This window comes from Alligator mississippiensis, chromosome 1, assembly GCF_030867095.1.
Source record: "Alligator mississippiensis isolate rAllMis1 chromosome 1, rAllMis1, whole genome shotgun sequence".
NCBI lineage: Eukaryota > Metazoa > Chordata > Crocodylia > Alligatoridae > Alligator > Alligator mississippiensis.
In genome coordinates this window covers 200,510,963-200,526,268 of record NC_081824.1, presented here as the reverse complement: position 1 = coordinate 200,526,268, position 15,306 = coordinate 200,510,963, and positions in this window count along the sequence as shown.

Below are 15,306 nucleotides of genomic sequence, written 5' to 3'. Positions count from 1 at the left end.
ATGCCCAGGCAGAGGACACAAGATGGAGGCTTGACATATAAAATGGAAACTTGACATGACTTTGGTTCACTTATAAACACAGGCCTAAACCATCCAATATCCATATGAAACAATAAAAATCAATACAAAAATGATAATAATACAATATACAACAGTAAAAATCAATATAATTAATCAAACCTAATAATTATACAATATAAAACAGTAGATATGCAAAGCCAAAAAGTTGCTAACAAAATAAAAATGTTAAAGCTTATCCTAAGTCTGAGCTCGCTTATACTTATCTATAGGGAATAGAGAGGAAGATAAAAGGCAGAAATGGTTGGGGAAGGGGAGGGAATGCATTTTAAAATAAATTAAAAAAAAGAAAAACTGGGGGTTTTGCTACACTCCCATACCCCTTACATAAAAAGGCAGTCCCAAAACACATGCAGTACAGATTCTTTAGCCCCATATCCCTCTCTCAGGCATGCTGCTGATTTTTCCAAGCCTCATTTATGCTGAATGCCCCTCACAGGAAGAATATTCCATATCCTCATCCATATAATACCTGTATGTTCTCCTTTCACTCTATTATCTGTCACTTCTTTCCACACATCTGCCATCTGTCTCTTCATCAGATCTCCAACTATTGTCTGTCTTTCTAATCATATTAATCACCTTCTTGTTGTCTTTCAAATACTCTAATCCCACTCCCTCAAGTTTATTTACTCTTATGAAGATCTCCATTTTCGCATAGTGGGTGGATGGCTACCATGCCCACAGCTTTTTCCCTTCTCCCTTGTACATACTCCACCTCCTTAACATTCTTCCTGCCAGGTAAGAAGAAAAACATTCAGTCTCCCCCACCTGCTCTGTTATCTCTTTATAGAACATACTTATACACAAAGCTTTCCAAATCTGGCATCGCCCAACAGGGCTGAACATAGGCATGGGCGAACCAGGCAGCTGCCCAAGGCCCAGACAAAAAGGGTGCCTGAAAATGGCAATTTTTTCCTTTGTCCAATTATTATTATCATTATCTCTGGCAAAGGGGGGCCCAATACTAAAAGTTCATCCAGAGCAGCCAAGAGTCTAGGTACAGTGCTGTTCCCCAACCTCCTAATTTCCTAGCATTGTATAGCTCCATTCTGGCTACCCTTTCTCTTTTACTCGCCCTCTCACCCTCCAAAACACATATCTGCCTCTATACCCTCCTTATCTGTTGCCATGATTGTAGATAAACTATTCCCATGTAAAGGATGATTGGCAACAGTATCATTTTCACCGCAGCCACTTTACCTTTGAAAGATAACATTCTCCTACTCCACAATCCTAAAATCTATCTCACTCTTCTCTCTAATTTCTCCCATGCCTTTCTTTCCTTCTTTTCAGTGTCCATTGGGATTCCCAAGATCCTGATTACATTCTCTGCCACCTGCAGCTCGAACTTCTGTAAATTCTCCCAATTCTCTACACCCATCAACACACATTTTATTCTATTTAATTTCACTCCGACACTTAACTGTAATCCTCAGTATGCTCTAGTACTCTCACTTGATATGCTGCCTTGAGCCACTATGTTCACATTGTCCGTGTATAACGTACATTTAACTTCTCATCCTCCTGGTATCTTCGCACCACTTATCAGCTTATCATCATGAATTCTCTGTGCTAATGGCTCCATTGTGCACACAAAGATCGGGGAACAGCAGGAATCCCTGGCCTACCCCTACCTGTATGGGGTATGCTTTGCTTAAGTAACCATTTACCAGCACTTGACTTCCTACTTTACAGTACAGCATTTTGACCCATTCAATCATCTTCACTGGAAACACCACCCTCCACAATACTTCAAACATGAAATCATGTTCAACCCCATCATAAGCTTTTTCCAGGTCAAAATTCATTATTACCATATTTCTTTTCCTCTTGCATACCCAATATGACATCTCACATTAAACACAGGGCCTGGTAAATCCTCCTCTCAGAAATGACACATGTTTGTTCTTGTTGTGGCACATCTGCTAAACAGTCACACATTCTTTCGGCCATTACTTTTGCCATCAATTTGTAGTCTATATTTAAAAGGGTTATTGGCCTCCAGTTGCCTAACACATCTTCCTTCCCCTTCTTGAATATCAAAATCACCACACCTTCTGCAAAATCCTCCTCTGTCTCCCCACCCTCCATTATTTTCCTGTATGTCTCTCTTTTTTTTTCAGCCATTTCCAAAATGTTTTGTAGAATTGCACTGAAAGGCAATCACTTCCTGGTGCCTGCAAGCTTTTCAGCAGTCCTCCACCTCTCTCATACTTAAGTTCTCCTCCAATTTTTGTCTATTTCCATCTTCTATTCCTTCCTTTATCCCCTCAAGGAACATCTTCATTTTTCTTTCATCCACACTTTTTGGACAACTGTTTATAAAACTCCACTGCTGTGTCCAGTACTTTCCCACTCTCTTCTATTCAGATTCCTTCTTCAGTTCTCACTGCTTTCAGCTCCTTCCTTCTTTTCCTAAATTTCACTGAAAAATACTTATATCATCCTTCCCCCTTCTCCACCCAAGGTGCTCTGGTCAGAAAGATTTTCTCCTCTGTTTTTGTTTTGAACCATTCTTCAGTCTGTTGCTTTGTCTTCCAGTTCTTCTTTCACTTGTACTCCTCTTGCCGCCTCCTTTAATAATTCCTGCTTCTTTGCCTGCAGTTCTTTTAGCTCTTCCACCTTCTTCTTTACTTTTCTTCAACCAGTATTTTGAAAAGAATACCTTGATCTTTTCTTTATCATAGTGTACCACTCCCAAATGCTTTTGTAGTGTCTCTTCAATGTCCACCATCCTTAGTACAATTCCACATATTTTTGACAGGTCTTCTCATCTTGTAATAATAATTGAACATCTAACTTCTACATCCCTTTCACCCTATCTTTGCTTTTTTCTAAACTTATTTCCATTCTCATCATCCTGTGATCACTGAAGGTCACATCTAAGACCTCCTTCTTTCCAGTCCCTATCCCATTTGACATTAATACAAAATCAGTCCTTGACATCTCCCACTTGGTTCCATCCTCATAAACACCTTCTCACTGGCCCATACATCCTTTAAACCACCTTCCTTTATTCTATTAATCAGTACTTGGATGAACTGCCTAGCCCTTCCTCCCTTCCATCTTCTCTCCTACCACGATTTGCTGCCTACTTCCACCTACATGCACCTCTAATATCTTAAACAGGGAGATCTTTCCTTTTCTTTTATCTGGTGCATATGCATTAAAAGCACTTTCTTTTCAAACTCCACCACCATCCATTGCAGTCTCTGTGGAGGGCTAGTAGGGGGTGCTCCTGTGCTGAGCTGCCTGCCTCACTGTGTCCAGCCAAAAACCAAGCTTCAGATGGCTCCCCGGGGTGCTCACTTATGGCCAACCCCCTTCCTGGAGCACACCCACAAGCCTTGGGTACCGCTGCCACCACCCGGACTCAGGTCTTTGTCTGGGCCCTGAGCCACCAGGAATACGCAAACCCTGTAGACCTAGGGGTTGTTTAACCCCAGCATGATATATCTGGGTGCTTCTTATTGCCTGAAGCATAGAAAGTAGCCTTCCTTAGACAGCTGAGTAAAGAGAGTAAGAAGGCCTGCCCAATCCCTCTCAAGCATGTATAACAAGGCTGGCTATAATGGATAGCTTTATTGGGTAGAGAGGGTAGGCATGGGGAGTGGTAAAAGTCAGAGAAGTAGCAAAAGAATTAACTTGAGAAAACAGAAACAGCTTGGTACCCTTTTGATATGAGACATTAAATGTACATTATGTACATTAAACTACATTCCTAGTTAAGTTTCTGGTAAGTTACTCACTTCTACATCCAGCAAATGAGAAAGAGCTGCAGAGGTCCATGTTTCTGTGTGTGTGTTTTAAAATGCCCACCTCTCTTCTTCCTGCAGGGATCCTCTTAAATAGCCCTCCTGACTTTACCACCTAGACCCAGTCAGGGACAGGTGTCATTTGATGCCAGCCAATCAATTTGAAAAACATCACAGTTACCTAATTGAGTGACATGGGCTTAAGCCCCTGCCCCCATGTCATAAGGTCAGAGCTCCAAACAATAGAGAAGTTAAAGCCACACCCTCTTACCTGAGGCCAGTCATGTATGCAGTAACCCAGGGCAACCAGGTTGACAGGCACATGAAAGAGAACAGACAACCCAAAAAGTGAGGGGGCTGGGATGGGGTCTTTCACAGTCACCCTTCCACAATCACTTGCACTTGTTGTACTTCCACTTCCTCACTTCTAAGTATTCCTGTTTCTTCTCCAGCCTTAAATGCCTGGCAAACATCACAAAATGGGGCCCCAAACAGTTCACCCAGAATCCCTCTGTTGCCCCCTCTCTCAGTCTGATGCATATGATTAGTGTGGTCCTGCCCTGAGGTGAAGCTGGACTAGGTTGCCCTATGCCTTATCTACATATAAATCTTTGGAGCATTCCAGGTCTCATGACAAAAACATCCAGTTCCAGTCATGTGTGAGGCTAATTTAGCACATGGATCCTTTGTGGGGGTATATGGACTACTTACACATGCTGAGTTGTGCTGAGAGCTGAGTTCACCATGGCTTTAAATGTTATTGCCCATGGTGGGGTCCAGCCCAATGAACAATATGGTAAATGACAAGCCTTTGGCCTTGGACTAATGTCATGCATAGTTTGTACTATGTATAAGTAAGTGCCAAAATACTGCATAAAAGTGTGTTTATGGAGTATTTGTATGAAAACTTTTAGCAGTTTCTAAAAACATAATATTCATCAATCCTGGTTTAACTTAAATCAATGGGTACAATATGTAAATTACTACAGCCATGTTTAATTTCAAGGTTATTGTTTTTACATTTGATCTAACTTCCATGTGTTCAGGGAGAGCAGGGTCTGATAGTAAGAAGAGGGGGAAGGGGATGCTAAGGAAAAAAGGTAGGGGGAAGCAGAGAGCAAAGAGGCTATCTGACCCCCCAGATTTATTTTTCCTACTGTACCAGTGAGAGGGGAAAAAAATCAAAACAAACCTCCAATAATTAGATTCTATACTTGGAAAATTATAAGAAATTTATAAATTTTCCATATATAGAATATAATTATTGCGGGTCATCTTCTATCTGAATAAATATGGTATAAAATCCATATAGTGAAATAGAATTACATGATTGTAAAATATAATTATATATGATTAATTTTTTTATTATATGGATTTTGATTATATTATTATCATAGTTAATATCAAGGAAAAAGAATATGATCAGCCTGACTCATCTGCCTTGCACTTTGTTTAGATCATTTCAAAGTTTTGCAAAGCCTTACCTTTCTGATTTGGTAGCACTTAATAGGCACTTTACATTCATTCTGAAAAAGTGGAAGAGACTAGACAAGGCAATGGAGAATCAGGCCCTTTGCAGGTATGGATTTGCATTCATGTGTCTCAAAGAACTTTATAGTCAGTGTAAATCAGTGCAAATCCACAGAAGGTAATGAAGTTTTATACAAGCTGAGGATCTGGCCTGAAGAACATTAATTCATTCTCCAGCAGAATTAAGTGATATAATAGGTGAACCCTACTGTAACTGTTCTATAGCTAAAGGGTATGGCACAGAGAGGCTAAAGCCAACGTCTTATAACTTGAGTGCTTGTTGGAGACCTGAGTCTGTGCTTATATGACTGCCTATGTGATTTAATAAAAGTAACACCATTCTCAGATGCTGGGTAACTATTTACTTCAGTGCAAATTATATCAGTATAGCACCTCTGAAAAAATCAGACCATTTATTTTGTTACCAACTTAGAAATTCAAATATCTCACTTTAACATGAAGAACACATTGGCCTAAGATGTTAAATGGGGCCAACAACTTAGTACAAAAAGAAATACACATTTATGGATCCATCCTTATTATACCGTCTTAGACATAATTTTACCCTCCCCTGTTAGCATATAGTATTGTTCACTGTGTGAGAGAGAATACTGCAGAACCATGACTGTTGGCCTGGGTGCAGCCTGGCCTCAGGCATCTCTGCACTTATGGGCAGACTAAAAGTAAGACAGTCAATTAGTGGTAGAGAGAAAAATGAACCTAGGAGTCCTGATTGCCAGTTTTTCCCAGTTCTAGCAACTCACTCAAAGATGCAACATTTTGAATTATGCAGGATTTCTGTTGAACTATGACTCATTTATGGAACTTATCTCCACATTAATCTAACAAATGTTTTAAAGGAACTAATAAAAACTGACAAGAGTAACCAATTCTAATTTAAAATGTTGTAAGGAATTCAGTAAGCTGAAGTAAAGAATATTTTTACTAAAAATTTTATTAAATATGTATGTAACAGAAGTACCAAGGTACATGTACTATACGAATGAATGAATACAAAAAAAAACCAGTCATTGACAGGATAGATTTTTAACTTCCCCTTTGGAGCTATTATAGAATATTGTGTCAATAAGCCACGTATCAAAGTTTCCCTGGGTATTAATTTGGATTACATTGAAAAATTGTGAGAGCTATTTAATGGTATACTCTGACAATTATGTCAGGACTCTAAAAGTACACATTAATATGAATATATGATATTCTGTCAATTATCCACATATTAAAAACTCTCTAAAATGAAGGCACTGAACAATTATAGCCTGCACTACAAGGCATGCACAGATTGTGTGTTTAAGTAAGCAGTAACTCAGTAGTCCATGCTATATGCCAAAGGACAATTGTTCATTATATGTATATATTCCATGTCAATGGTCTCCTGTACTACAGTCTCACAGTTTGTATATATTCTTCCTAGGGACCCAAATGTATTAAATGAAGTTGTTTTTATAGGAATGTTTCTTCAGCTTACCTCCACTATAAACATATGGGCTCCATGTTGACTTCAAAGGATTGCTTTGTCCACGTGTGAACCCATGGATTTTTGAAGGGGGGGTGCAGGAACAGCAACACCCCTACCCCCTCATTGTGATGGGCTGACCACACTATGGGAGCAGTCACTAGGGACTTTTTAAAGTCCCCAAATCAGGTAAGAATCTCTCCCTGCCCCTCACTCTTAACTCCCCCTTCCTCCTGCTTTGTGCTCAGCTGTGTCTCCTCTTCTCTACTTTTCCCCCACCTACTGCTGCTTCTGTCCCTAGCAGCACCAAGAGTGAGAGAGTACTAGAATTGCTCCTGTACAACTCCAGCCAGTGTGTTCTTCCTTCCCATGCCTGCTCTCGGCTAGCAAGGGGACTGGGCAGAGGCAAGAACCTACACATTGCTGCAGCTGGCACTGTCCCAGGCTGAGCCTGCCTCTCCCTAAAGCCCAGCAGGATCAGCTCTGGAACTCCCTCGCCTTCAGGGCAGCCAGAGACAACAGCAGCAGCCAGCAGGGGAGGAGGGAAATGGGAAGGGTGGGGCTGCTGACATAGAGGGAAAAGGAAGGGAGAGGGTGCTAAGAGGGGAGGATTCTTACCTCGTTCAAGGACTTAAAAAAAAGTCCCTAGTTGGTACTCCCATGACATGGTTTGAAAGGCTGGGGGGTACATCCACTCCACTGCAACCCCCTTGGATCCACCCCTGACTTTCTCTATAAATCAGGGCTGAACTGGGTTATAGACAGTAAAATTGGAAATAAGTTATTTCAGTAGAATTATCCTAATGATTTCATGGCAATTCAAGTCCATTACAACAAGGTAGGATCTCCTCTCTACCTTCTTTAGACTATTATCTATTTTTGCAAGGGACAGGAGTATTTAACTTTTGATAGCACAATATTTTTTCTTTTTAATTGCAAGCAAATGGCTGTATGAGGTATATGCCTCCTTAACCATGAACTTCAGGTGTCCCAAAATAAGAATAATTGTTTGCTATTACATAGCAAGGTATTTTCTCATTCTTTTACCTTGTTCAGGAATAAATGATCTCCATGTAGAAATAGTGTTACTATTTGTTTGCTTTCAATGTTCAACACTTCCTTTCCATAGGGTTTTCTTTTTTTTTCATTCATTCTCACAGTCCTTCATGAGTGCATAGAGACCTAATAGCTAAATGTGTATGTGGTTCCTACCCAGGCATGCTATGGCATGGGCAATTGTCACCCAAGCTTCCCACCATCTTCTTGTCCATGTGTCTTAGGCCCATTTTGAAGATACTATGTCTAATAGCAGGAAGGATTTTATTTTCTCTTTTAGGCTTTCATCTCTGCAGAGATCACCAGTAAAGGTTCCCAGGCTAGGTACAGATATTCAAAAAGCCTGAGGTGGAATTGATCTAAGTTATGCTGTTTTCTGTAAGCAGTATAGTTAAGATTGGAAGTGAACAGAACGCACACTTGCCCTTTGGTGGGAGGGCAAAAAACTTAGACCGTGTTCTACCATTTTTAAACCAGTCTGTGTGCACCAAACTTCTGTCCTGTTACAAGTATAAACCGGTTTCTGATTGCTTATATCGGTAGAAGTGTTATGTCTATACTTTACTGTGAAGAAACAGGGAAGCTGATGGGTTTTATGATATGAACACCATGAGAACTAGAAAGAGGTCACCAGGGCATTTTACATAAAGAATTTTTCTTTTAGACTGCTAGTTTCCTTGCAGTGGAATCATTGTAAAAGGCAGTATAAAACTGTACATAAAGTAGGGTTTCATAGTTTCATAGTTTCACAGTAGGTAGGGTCAGAAGGGACCTGAGCAGATCATCAAGTCTGACCCCCTGCCATGGCAGGAAAGAGTACTGGGGTCAAACGACCCTGGCAAGATGTTCATGCAGCCTCCTCTTAAAGACCCCCAGGGTAGGAGCCAGCACCACTTCGCTTGGAAGTTGATTCCAGATCCTAGCTGCCCTGACAGTGAAGTAGTGCCTCCTGATGTCTAGTCTGAATCTACCCTCTGCCAGCTTGTGATTGTTATTTCTTGTCATTCCTGGTAGCTCTTGGGGGAACAGGGACTCCCCAGTGCCTGCTGGTCCCCTCTGATTAGTTTGTAACAGGCCACTAGATCCCCCCTCAGCCTTCTCTTGTGGAGGCTGAACAGGTTCAGGTCCCTCAGCCTCTCCTCGTAGGGCCTGCCCTGCTGACCCCTGTTCATGCGAGTGGCCCTCCTTTGGAGCCTCTCCATGTTGTCCACATCTCTCCTGAAGTGCGGCACCCAGAACTGGACGCAGTACTCCAACTGCGGCCTGACCAATGCCGCATAGAGGGGGAGGATCACCTCCTTGGACCTGCTCGAGATGCATCTGTGGATGCATGACAAGGTATGGTTGGTCTTCCTGACCATGTCCCCACACTGTCGACCCATGTTCATTTTGACATCAATAATGACTCCAAGATCCTTTTCTGCCTCTGCACTGACGAGAAGGGAGTTCCCCAGCCTGTAGGTGTGCTGCTGGTTCTTCCTCCCCAGGTGCAGCACCTTGCACTTGTCAGTGTTGAAACCAATCCTTTTCTCATCTGCCCACCCCTGCAACCTGTCTAGGTCCAATTGCAGCCTATTCCTCCCTTCTAGTGTGCCCACTTCTCCCCACATCTTAGTGTCATCAGCAAATTTGAACAGGGTGCTTTTTACCCCCCTCGTCCAAGTCACTGATGAAGATGTTGAACAGTGCGGGCCCAAGGACCAAGCCCTGGGGAACCCCACTGCCCACATCTCTCCAGGTTGAATAAGGCACGTCCACCACCACTCTCTGGGCGTGGCCCTCCAGCCAGTTAGTGATTCATCTGACTGTGTAGGTGTCAACACCATAGTCCCCTAGTTTTTTAATGAGAATGGGGTGAGAGACTGTGTTGAAGGCCTTCCTAAAGTCCAGAAAGACTATGTCCACCTCGACACCTGCATCCAAGGATTTTGTGACCTGGTCATAGAAGGCCACCAGGTTGGTCTGACAGGACCTGACTCTAATGAACCCATGTTTGTTGCCCCTAAGCATAACCTCCCCTGATGGCCCCTCGCGGACATGCGCCATGATAATTCTCTCAAAAAGCTTACCCAGGACTGAGGTAAGACTAAGAGGCCTATAGTTTCCTGGGTTACCATACATCTAAGTTTTCCCGGACATGTCTTCTTTTTGGGTCCTCCCATCTAGGTGCGGGAGGTTTTTTAAAATATCAGCAAATGTCTGGGATTTGGAATTTGCTCTGCTCAGCATCAAAGGTTTTCCTGGCACTTCCCAGGTAAGTCTGTAGCGGGTGGGGCTTAGAGGAACAAGGCTTGGGATTGTCTGGGTGTATGTGTGTGGGTGGGGGGAAGGGCAGGGTGTGTGGACGGGATGGGTATGTGAGGGGGACCATGCTGGCCAGTGCTGGGGGAAGCTGCCCAGATGCTGGGGCTGCAGCAGGGCAGGGGAGGCACCTGCCCCTCCAGCAGGGGAAAGGGGGCAGGGAGCCTTTTTGGGGGCAGCAGGGAGCTGTGTAGCCTAATCCAATGGCACTGGGGCTGGTGCCCTTGCTTACAGGGGCAGGGCAGCCAGGAGATGCTGCAAGGCTTGTGGGGAGCAGGGGTCTGTCGGTCAGGAGTGAGAGGCACTGCAGGTCTGCGGGGGACTGTGGTTTGGGAGTGAGAGAGACTGGCGGGTGGAGGACTGGGGGCGGGAGTGCGTGACACAGGCAGGTCTGTGGGACAGGAGTGGGGTTGGGAGTGAGGAGCACCAGCATGGTCTGGAGGGTGAGATGCTGTGGGTCGGGAGTGAGGGGCAGCAGCAGAGCTGGTGGGGGGGATGTGGCTTGGGATTGAGGGGCAGATGTAGGGTATGAGTATATCACTGTCCCCCCACAATCACATTACCTCTCCTCCCCCCCACCCCCCTGACACGTGTCGTCTTTTTTGAACCTGGAAATATGGTAACCATGATACAGGGAGTTCAAAACAGTGAACCCAACGTGTTCTGAAAAGTGCTTTGTGGGTGTACTTCTAAAGCCTGTCCTGCTTTTTTGCTCCTGCAGTTTGTGGTTCAAATAATTACAGCCATGATTGATGTCTAAATATATGCAGGCTCCATCAGGTAAATGGATCTCTTAGTAACATCAAATGTACCTACAAATAATTGTGCCTGCAAAGCTCTGAATCTAAAACATCAGAGGCCAGAAAAAGGCCGAGCTGAAAATCAAGCCAGAAGGTATTACTGTTGTTGAATTCTACTTCCCACTTCATTCCAGACACAATCCCCTATTTTCGAAATAACCAAATACATTTCCATTAATGTGGATACCATGTTATAAAATGAGATCGCATAATATTTCAATATTTTTACTCTCATTCTCCTATCACCTTGATACGTTTTGATTTATGTGCCTTCACCATTTCCTGACTGCTTGGAAACCCCTAGGATTTTCCCATTTGATTGGAATGAGAATCTGAATAGTTCTTTAAAACAGCAGCTTACAACTGGAAGCCTACAGTCCACTGATGAGTTGTTAAGGTGCTGTGGGTGGGCTCCAAGGACATATACAGTGGGGTTGGGTTATACTACTCACTGTTCCCCAAGTTGTGATGATGGGTTTGCAGTTGTTAAGGTGGGCAAGTATATCAAAAAGGCTGAGAACCCCACTGCCTTTGATTGTCCACTCTGTGGCTAATACCATCAAAGGATTTAGGTGAGTAATGTGGTGCTTTGGTGGAAAGTAGGCATCCAAGCCCAAAATCGTGTTCCTTACCCTGAACACCCCTGACTGTTGCTACTTGACCCTGAAGGCCCTGTACTTTTTGATTCTGAAGTTTTCCAGAGTCGCCCCTAGAGTTGCACCTTTACATAGGCCCCAAACTGCTTCTGTTTTGACAGGTCTGAGCAGCTTATGCATACGCTCACCAGAAGCTCTGTATTCCTCGAATTTCCCAGAGGGGCTTGATGCAGGAGGCATTTTCAGAACAGGTCTAACATTTCACCACAGCTGTTTTATAAAAGGGAAAAAAAGAGAGGGAGAGAATGACCATTCTTCATTTGTTTGCAAGAATGGACATAGGAACCTATTCTAAGGACAGGTTCCTACTCTAAGGACAGCTGTGCATGCCAAGTGATGAAGATGCTTCCTTGCAGCCTTGAGTAAGGCAATTCAGCCCCAAAATGGGCAGGATTTCAGACAGTGCTATTTGTTGCAGGTAACTGAAAGCCAAGCACGCAGACTTTAGATAGCTTCCTACTCAGAACACTGGCTGAGACAGACCAGATGTTGAGGCACTGAAGTCTCCTTAGGCACTGCACAGGCACCCAAGTGCTTTAAGACAAAGCTTAGGCATTGTGGTGTCAAACACTTAGTTGCAGAGATCCTTTCCTGTATCTAGCTCTTTGATCTAGCTCAGTGAAGTTGAACCTCCATCCTACAAACTGAATCCAGGCTGTGGGGGCATGTTATCTGCCCCCTGGGGATCCCCACAGATCCAGAAATTTGGCAAAGGAGAAGGGGTAGAGGCATTAATTGTGGCAGCCCTGGAAGTGTCTCTAGCCCTGGAAATGGTGCTAGAAGCTATGGCAATGAATGCTGCCACCACTCCCTTGCCGCCAAATTTCCAGACACATAGGTAGTAGGGCTGTGTGAAACAGCACCATTCCATTTCAACTTCTGTTTCAACATTTCTACAGAACAGTATTTTGTTTCGAGTTTTGCTGATTTTGAAAGCACTATTCTGTTTTGTTTTGTCGAAACTGTTTTGCTGTTTTGACGTCTCGCCCATAGGCTATTCCACAGCCAGTGCTGGGAAGAATGGCCTTGTGCCCCAAGCAGCTTGGTCAGCATCATTACAAGTCCTACCCTCCTGCAGAGTTTATTAGTTTTGTGCACCCTAATAGGGGTGCACGTGTAGATTCTGAAACATTTACTGCAGTTAATTAGTAAAATGCGCAGTAAACATCTTGTGTAAATGTGCCCTCTGAGACCTGGCTGGCACAACAGATCACACCAGACTGACCCTGCACCCTGACCTCTGCTGGATCCAGCTCACAAACCAGCCCCACCCATGGGATTTGGCCCATAGACCATCCCTGTGCCAGTCATCCAGCCCATGGGGCTGAAAGGTTGAGCACTGCTTTTCTAGCTCATCTATTGTTTACATGTGTCCAAACCTGTGGAGCCGAATAAAGAACCATTAAATGTGTTGGAAGCACAACTGGTAGAATAAACTACTCCAACATACTGCATGTTTACTAGGAATAGGAAACTCTGGTTGGGATGTTTCTGGCATTCTAGGATTACAATGGCCTCAGAGGAAATAAAGATTTGTTTCCTCACTATTACAGATCAGTGTATTAAGTGGATATTAATCTATTTTCTAGTTTCTCATCAGTCTATAATCAGGTAGGAAACACAGCAGGAATAATTAGAAGCCAGAATGCTGAGCCACGGAAAGAATGTGGCTGGACCTGGTATAATATGAAATGTCCTTAAATGCTTTCACAGTCTTCTTAGCCAGAAAAAGATTACACTAAAACTTCCTACTTCTCCCAAAAGGCAAAGAAGGTGGTGTTCATCACATCACATCATTAGGTATATATTTAGCCTTATAAACAGAGCAGACTTTAGATAGTTTGACTTTTGGCAGCCTTCCACTGTCTAATATTGTCATAAAACTTAAGTAATTGATGGACAGTGCAAAACTAGTGTTTCCACAAGAGAGGAAGGTGGAAAGCAAAGCTGTTAAAATGCTGAACTGCCAGAACATACTGTACACTGGATGGATGAGACATTTGCCTTAACATAGGATTATCTGTTGGCTTAGGTAAAAAATGATATCATATCATTTTCTTCTTTTCAAAATATGAAATTCAGATCCTATTCAGGGAAAGTCGGCCACTAGAAACAGTTAGAGCTATTTCCTATTATTCTATGATACAGCCCAAGCTTTGCTACATCTCCCCAAACTTTTCCCTATGATTTATCTTGAACCTGTGTTTGAGTTCTTTCACAGTGTTATGGAAAAGTTTCAGTTAGGGACATCTGCATCTGTGCTGCTGCTTACTGAAATGTTACTGCTTATAGTCAGTCCTATGGTACGGCAGTGTTAGAGTGATGTTATAGCCGTGATGGTCTAGGAATTATGTGAGGGGCAGGGGTTTCTTAGGGTGATATTTTTTTAAATCAACTGCATCCTCGGAATAGCATTAGGCAAGCTTTTGAATGCAGGGAATTCTTCTTCAGGTCATCTGAAAAAAATGATCAAATAAAAGATGTCACCCTAAGAAACCTTTGCTTCCCTATGCCATTTTGTTATATCTCTTAATTGGCTTTGGTTTATAGGCAGTTCCCTGGAATAATGATGAGGGTCTCGGAGGACATGATGTACTGTTTATGAAATAAGGAGAGCCTTTTGTTTTCTGAAAATGCTTCTTGTTAGAAAAGATCCTGTTCAATTCTCCATGGATTAATGCTTGTTCAGTCATTTGCACTTGTACAAAGGAGATGTAAAGTTCCAACATTTTCATTGGGTGGCATCTCAGAATTACTTTGAACTGATTTTCTAGAGCTGTAAACGGTTACCCAAGGTGCATAAGATGGGGAATCATGCTCCCCATAGGTGAAAGTTACTCACAAGCACATACAGGTATGTATACAAACAGAACTGGTATGCTAAAACTCCACCCCATATTTCAAAAGGTTTTACCGTTTCCAGAAAGATCCAAATTTAACATGGAGAATCCAATTAGAAACAGTAGAATTTAAGTGGAACTTTTAGCATAGGTGAATTATAATGATAGAAATGGCCCATAGACACATGAAATTAAAGCATTTTCAAATTTGCATGGGGTTTTACCCATTAAGTTACTGAGAAATCCATGTTTCTTAAACAATGAGGTTAGATTCCACAGTACAGTGAAGCTGCTCCTTTATGTTTTGTTTTAATTCTACATTTTACTTTCAGTGACTGTACAGTATTCCTAATATTCTTGCATCTGCAGGGGTTGCTGTTAATTCTGAACATAAATCCACAGTGTCTTGTTTAAATTAATGAGCTGTTTACTGTTTGAAGAAAAATCAGTTTTCTCATTTAAAGATAGTTCCTTGCTTAATTACAACATTTTGTAATGCACAATATGCAAAACTATATTAGAAATTTCTGGGAGACAGTATCACGTTGTCTTTTAGATTTAGTAAAACACCTGAATCTCATTTTGAAAATGCCAAATATCCTTTCACTATATTCTCTGGCAAAAAGCTGTGCATTTCATTATATTAAAGAGGCATTTGGCACCGGTGAAACCTGGAGATTGAGAATAAGGAAAACCAGTGCTGTGAATTTAGCTGTCACTGGTTCTGTATGCCTGTGGGCAACTCAATCTCTTACTTTTATCCTTAACATGAAGATGATAATGCCCATATGCCAAACATATTGTATGGATTAA